This window comes from Larimichthys crocea, chromosome XI (assembly GCF_000972845.2).
Source record: "Larimichthys crocea isolate SSNF chromosome XI, L_crocea_2.0, whole genome shotgun sequence".
Classification (NCBI taxonomy): Eukaryota; Metazoa; Chordata; class Actinopteri; family Sciaenidae; genus Larimichthys; species Larimichthys crocea.
The window spans coordinates 7,922,552-7,929,946 of NC_040021.1; the positions used below are offsets into that span (position 1 = coordinate 7,922,552).

Here is a 7,395-nt window from a genome sequence, read left to right on the forward strand (position 1 = left end):
TCTAATGATGAAATGCAGCAAAAAATAAATGCATTTTTTATGTGTAACGTTAAAAAATAAACCTATGGATGAACTATGTGAAACGACTCGACTGTTTCTAAATGCATCCTGCAGGAATACGATATTGCATTTTTCTATCCGCTGCAGCCTTTAACAACGTGCGTCTGTGTCCATCTCGACACGCATCCGCTGCATTTATAATAAAGCATGTGCTGATTCCAGACGAAGTGCAATTTAATCGCAAATAGTCGATATAGATTTGCGCATGGGAAATTTATTTATTTTTTTAAATATATATATCATTATATATATATCTATATATATATATCTATTATACTATATAGATATATATATATATCTATATATATATATATATATATTATTTTTTTTTTTTTTTTTTTTTTTTACCTTGGCGATGTGAGTGATAGGGCTGTGTGCGTCAGGACTGCCGTCATCTTCGTCGTGGTCGGCAGGATGGACATAGTCATAAATACTGTTCCCAGTTCAAACTCTACCTGTTGAGAATAACTCAGGTATAACAGGGAAATCACTTCCTGCCTTGTTGTTGCATTCAAATGAATGGCACGAGTAATATAAATATTGAAATAAATAAATAAATGTGCAAACGGACCTGAGACAGTCTAAATGGACCGACGCTGTCTTCTGAAATGTACATGATCTTCCCATCTGGTAGCCACAACAAGATGAATCCGTCCAACGTCTGCAAATAAATAAACCACAGTCACCTCTCAGAAAGCTTCACACCGTCGGCCACGATCTGATGATAAGTAATGATAATAATAATCATAATAATAATAATAATAATAATAATAATAATATAATAATAATAATAATAATAATACCTGCAGTAAATGAGATCCCAGCTTCTCGTCCAACATTATCCAAAGATCTTGTTCGACTTGCATGGCCCCAAGCCTCACCCAACCCTGGACACAGTGAAAATAAAGTTTGTTTTGCTGTGTGACTTTATAATGAAGTGCAGAAATGTATTTATATTTATATTAAACATATGCGCTATATTTCTAGCTATTGGTTATATGGTTATAAAATCCACGTTATTATTATTATTATTTTATTATTATTATATTATTATTATTGCAGTTAGCTACTAAAAAAAAGAGGCAGAACTGTTGGTGTGTGTGTGTGTGTTGTGTGTGTCACACTCACTCACACACACCCTCGAGCCAGGGGCGTGCCTGTTAAAAAGGCCTCCTATTTGTGTTTAAAGCATTTACAGTGTGTGCCGCACGCTGCAGAGGCTAAGCTCATCAATGTGTTGGTTTTTACAGGTTGCCTCTATTACTGCCGGAGGAGAACAGAGCATGACATAACTCACACAGCAGCACTGCGTTTTAAATAATCACGACGCTACAGGAATTATTATTATTTTATTTTATTTTATTATTATTATTTATTATTTTATTAATATTATTGTGATTATGTGATATTATTATATGTTATTATATTTAAAAAAGTTTAATTTAAATGTAACGACCAATATGTCCGTCTATAGTTTTTTATTTTTTTCCGGGTTCCTATAAATCCATCAGTGTGTGCCACTTTCCACCCCCCCACAGTTAAAGTGGAACAAAGCAAGTATCCAGTGCCGCTCATTGAAATTCATTCGCTCTCATCAGAAATCTCATGGAGCTCCTGTATCATCAATAAATTAGGTGTTCAGTCTCCCCTGCTGTAAATGAAAATGAAAAGAAGTCTGTGTCGCTGTCGGACATGTAGCTTAATATCGCCACTACAGATGAGATGATGTAGGAAAAGGGACCTCACAACAAAACATGATGTTTTTCAGAATATTAAAAAACTCCAGCCTCATCCTGTGTATAGATATATATTTTTATCCTCCTCTCTGTCTTATATAGTTTAGTGTTACATGTTCTGACAGTAAAATAGTCCACCTGTCTGTTGCTTCTGCTTTGATTTCATGGGAGATCATTAATAGCATTTTTCTTCTTGCACACGTGAGGCTGTGCATGTGGGACTGTGTGTGTGTGTGTGTGTGTGTGTGTGTGCGCGCCTCCTCCTTTCCATGGCTCTGGGTGATTAGAAGCCGTGCGGGGCCTTTATTTTGTTCTAATTGGTACGTCTTGTTCTCAGTCACGCAGTGACAGAAACCTGCAGAGACCTGTATAAAAAAAAGATGGTGTCTCCTTTAGACACACTGAATTAAAAACGATCGTAATCCATTTGTAAAGACTCCCTGTAGATGGATGAAAAATGACTGTAATGCTCCTGTGATATTTCTGCATGGTTTAAGTGAGTGTGTGTCCTCGGCGCGGGTGTGTTAAGACATACATTTCATTTTATTTGTCTCACTAAGACGAGAGATTTTTCATATATTTATTAATTATAGTATCACTATTTTATTGGCACACTTTAGCCACATTATATTTCCACTATTTTTCCAATGATTTTAACTATTTTATCATAGAGCCTCATGTTTTGTTTTGTTTTTAAGTGATATCTATTTTTCTTTAGACCCTGCGCCATTAGAATAAAAAAAATCCTAATTATTTAGTAAGTTCATAACGAAAAAAAATCGAGCTCCACAGCTGTCAGGAGAAACGTGTGAGCAGAGTTTTTTTTTAAACCGGGCTGATCTCTCTCACCCTGAGGGAAAACGATTCTCATCTTCAGGTAACTTGTTGTCAGTCTTATTATGGAGGCTTTGTCCAGCTGAGAGGTGATGGCGGACGGTAAAGGCAACATTTTAGCCAGTTCATAAAATTCACTGTTCTCCTTTTCCCGTCTAGTCCTTGCGGCCGTTTTGGATTTCTCCTTCATTTCGGCGCCTTATAGTCACTGTATCCTTCCTCCTCGGTGTGAGACGGCGCTCCTTTCAAATCAGCACTTTGACTGATTCCTCTGCGCTTTGTTTCCTTTTCATTGCAGATTTCTTTTTCTTTATATATACATATATCAACTAGAGAAAGCTGGAGTTTTAATACAAATGGATGAATCCAAAGAAAGTGTGAATATCCCCGGTACTCCTGATGGCGGATACTTCAACTGGTTGTAGTTAAACCTCCACTTTGCTGCAGCCGCGGGATTTCATCCATGACCTGCATGGAACACATGAACAAACAACATTATTATACATTGCATTTTTGGCTTGCACAGTCCTTACGTTTACACTAATACCGGACGTGATGTAACTGTCTGTTGTGTTATTTTTGATGCAGGCCTTGCATGTCAGATGGAGCTGGCTGTTGGAAAAGACAACTGTATGGATTATTTATTACATTAAACAACAGTTTGATTAAAAAAAAATACATATATGATATTCTGTCTTTATAACATTAAAGCACACAAATGAATAGGTTTGTAGCGCCACCAGAAAGCAGCAAAATCAGAGCAGAAGCGTATTATAATCCAAACTGTAGATCAGAAATAGGCAGATTAATTTATGCTTTTTAGTTTTAAACAAGCTCGCCCTGTTGATCAAACAATTTTCAAAATGTGCTGGACTGCAAATGTTTAATTTAGCCACCAAGCCTTTAAATTCATCCAACAACAATTCAAAGTTTAGTCAAAGAGATGAAATCATTCTGCGTTTTTGTATTTTCCTGTCAGAATAAGCACAGAAGGCGTCATATTGCTGATCGCTGCAGTAGTAGACTATCGAGGAAATGTCATTTGATCCACAACACAATCTCTGAAACGTGCGCAGCAGCGTTGGGGAAAAAAAACACACACACACACAACTGTGACATAATCTCACCTCACTGGCCGATTTTTTCACTAGTTCTAAGAAAATATATTTTTTTTAAACATCCAGTTAAAGTTGACAGACTTGTTGAGACAGATATATTTGCAGTATTCCTACCCGCGCTGCATTTCCCTACATCTGAATCGATCCTGTGGCCTTACTGGAAGCCTGCTGGGAATTTCACCTGTCCTGAAACGGGTTCACCAGTCGTCCCAGTTAAGTTCGGTCTCAGCTCCTCCTGGATTTCCACCTGGAAAGGCGAACGGGTCGTGCGCTGCATACACCTCTCCAAATTATAAGGACGCGCAACGAGTGGCATTCGTGCCCAACAAGCCTCCTCTCCTCAACTATCTCAATGTCCCTCTCTGGAGCCGTTCAGGACCCGCCCACAATGTGCCCACATGGCTCTGATTGGACAGAAGCGCCGAAAGTCATTTCGTGATTGGACACTTACCGTAGGCGTCAACTCTGTACGGTTAGGTATGCGCGGCACTTGGCCGTGCCCGATGTGAGCTTAGATGTGATCTTGTTGTGTTTTTGTTTTTCATTAGCGTGGAGATCACGGATCAAGCTGCAATAAATGAATAAATCCGCATAAAATAGAACAGCAAGGGGAAGTTCTGCAGGTGACAGGCTAAATAAAAGCTGCAGAGGCCTGATTATTAAAAAAAAAAGAATATGTCCAGAATAAAACAAGAATTATTATTTATGAAAAAGAAAACATTCCTTCATTTACCACAATTAAATCAGACCCTCATTAAAGAGTTTTCATCGCGTTTTATATCATTTAAAATCAGAGTTTTCTCTCATCGACCTCAGTGGAAAATGTTGGTTTACTTGGTGGAATTACGCACAAAATCCAGAATTATATTAAAAAATAAATTACTTTTCATGATTCACTGGCTGAGATACAAACCCACAAATATTTTTTCATGATTCACTGGCTGAGATACAAACCCACAAATATTAAATGGGCAATCTGGTGAAATGTAGTTGCAGGTTTTGGGACGTTTTCTAATAACAAACAGAAACAGCTAAATAAAATAAATCTATGGATGAGAGCTGCTGCTGCTGTTTTTTTTTTTAATAAATAGATTTCAGATCCTCCCCTTCCACTTTTCAGCATGATAGCAATGCTCTTAATATTTTAAAGCTCTCTTTTGTTTTTTTTTACTGAACTGTGCACGACTGACCCAAACATGGAGCTGCTCACCTGTTTTAGTCGTTACGCAAAACGTTCCACGTGTTTCCGGGTGGATTTCCCTCCTCTGGAGTGAGTACCTTTTTATTGTTTCATAATTTCTCAGCATTCAAGTGTTTTGTAGCTGTTTATTGTCAAACGTGTAGATTTTATTAAGTGTTTATTATTCTTGGAATTGAAATCTTGAGGTTGAATTTGCATGATTTATTTATTTATTTATTTATTTATTTATTTATTTATTTATTTATTTATTTATTTATTTATTTATTTATGTATTTTGCACATGAAACTCACTGGACTAGGTGATATTTATAGTTTACCCTCTCATCAAGTTAGCCCGTTTTGTCTTCAGCTATTCTTTTTTTTTTTTTTTTTTTTTTTTGACCAAAGCCAAATACAAATCAGTTTACACCCGAACGAAACAGAGAGAGAGAGAGAGTGAGAGTGAGTAGTGCTCCGTGTCCAGAGCTCATGCAATAGTTTGGTGTCCGTCAAACACGTTTATCTGAGGATTAATTTCCATGGTGTGAATCAGATGAGAGCGCCGCGGCGCATGTAGTTTTTTAATTAGATACCGGGAGCTCAGATGGAGGAGGGAGGGGGTGCTGGTAAGAGCAGCGGGCGCGGTGACGGGGGCGCGGACGCATGACGGTGAGCTCATTACGCACATAATTAGCCCTTAAATTGATGCTGCATCCTGCCATAATTGGAGATTGTCCTGCTGCCTGGGAACAGATATCTGCATGTCTCCTTCCCCTTTTTCTTTTGTGTGTTTGTGTGTTTGTGTGTGTGTGTGTGTGAGGGATAATGGTGTCTAACTAATGGCTTCTACATGGACTCTACCTCTCTATTATTTTCTCATTTCTGAGAGATAAAAACACCAAATTGGCTATTAGACAACAGGCCCAGATGCTGACTGGTCTTAGGTTCCCCCCACCCAAACAACATGTTACCGCATCTTTCACATCTGATGTTTCATTCATTATCATGTCTTTGAAGTTAACACCAGCTCAGATATATTAGTAATCCCACTCTGTGACCAATCCCTTGTCACTGGATCTCTCTTTTTTTTTTTACAGGAGCCACGTAGGTCAGAGGTCACCATGGTTTGTTCACTTCAGGTCCTTCTGCGTGCAATTTATTATTAAAACAACCGATTCTCTTGTCACGTTTTGTGCTATAAACTTCATTTTCCTTCACATATATGCCAACAAAACATTCAGACAATCATTTTTAATGAGAGTTTCAGCACCTACAGTTCAAGCTTCCTGTCATCAGTGTTCCCTCTGCAGGGACACACACGGATTGGGAAGTTCTCTGAGGGTATGAGCTCCAGGCAGCTGGTAGAAGATTTACCCTGCCCGGACATCCTGTTAATGCCCCACCACAGGCTGTCACAACAGGGGAGCTCGCTTTGCTGTCCTTCCAACCTCTCCCTCCCTTCCACCAGGGTCTTACCCATCTTTCCATTTTTATTGTGTTTTTTTTTTTTTTTTCCCACAAATCACACTTCTCTGTGGGAAACCAGGTCTGAAATTCTCCCCCAGCATGAAAAAAAGTAACAAGAGTGAGAGGGGCAGGTTAGTGAAGGTTATTGAGGGAAAGGATTCAAGGAAAAAGTGGGAAGAGGGTGAGAGGATGGAGGTAGGCACTGTCAGTAATGTTCAATGGGGAGCACAGTGCAACGTTTCCTCTAATGAGCTCTCGTAATGACACTGTGTTTCATGGTCTGGGTAATGGTGCCCTTGAGCAACGCACTTAAAGAAGCGTTATTAGTGGCATCTGAGCAGATAGACTGAAGGTTCAAGATTCAGCGCTCGATTCTCTTTTTTTATTAGTTACACTGGGGAACACAATATTTGTTGAGTTAGGTCGGACAGCTGTTTTTAACAAATTTTTGGGTGCAGAATCCAAAACTGATCTCAGTTTTTCTCTATCACGTCAAGTTTTTAAACTATAGGATCCCCGTTTTCTCAAAAAAAATATAATAAAATACTGTACTTAACAGATATGTGCTTGTTTTCACTTAAACAAAAGTAACAGTCTGTGCAATGATCTTTTTGCCCTCGCCAAACCATGGGGATACCAAACGCCAACTTTTCACGTGTTCCTTTGGTCCACATCCGTAAACTCTCCACACACTGCTTGCACACTTTGTGAGGGCCCATGGCTTGTCTCAATCACCGAGTTTTACTCTAAAATATGCAAAATATGCTTGTTTGACAAATGCACTGATGTTTGCCCTCTGACTTGGAATGGCGAAACTATCACAAATATAGCAAAAGGAGTCAGAGTTGTTTAGGCATTTACGACAAGAAGTAGCAGGAGCAGACATGATCTGGAACAAAGGAAATATATACCTATGTAAATAAAACACTAAGATGGAATAGTTACAAGTTTTGAAAACTACAAAAACAGCATAAAACCAAATAGAACTTACAACGGTATG

The 7,395-nt window shown here is 38.5% G+C and overlaps 1 pseudogene; it reads right to left on the reverse strand.

The window, feature by feature from the left end:
* Positions 1 to 404: 404 nt before the first annotated feature.
* Positions 405 to 3,181, reverse strand: LOC113746873 (single-minded homolog 1-like; annotated as a pseudogene).
* Between the last annotated feature and the right edge of the window lie 4,214 nt (positions 3,182 to 7,395).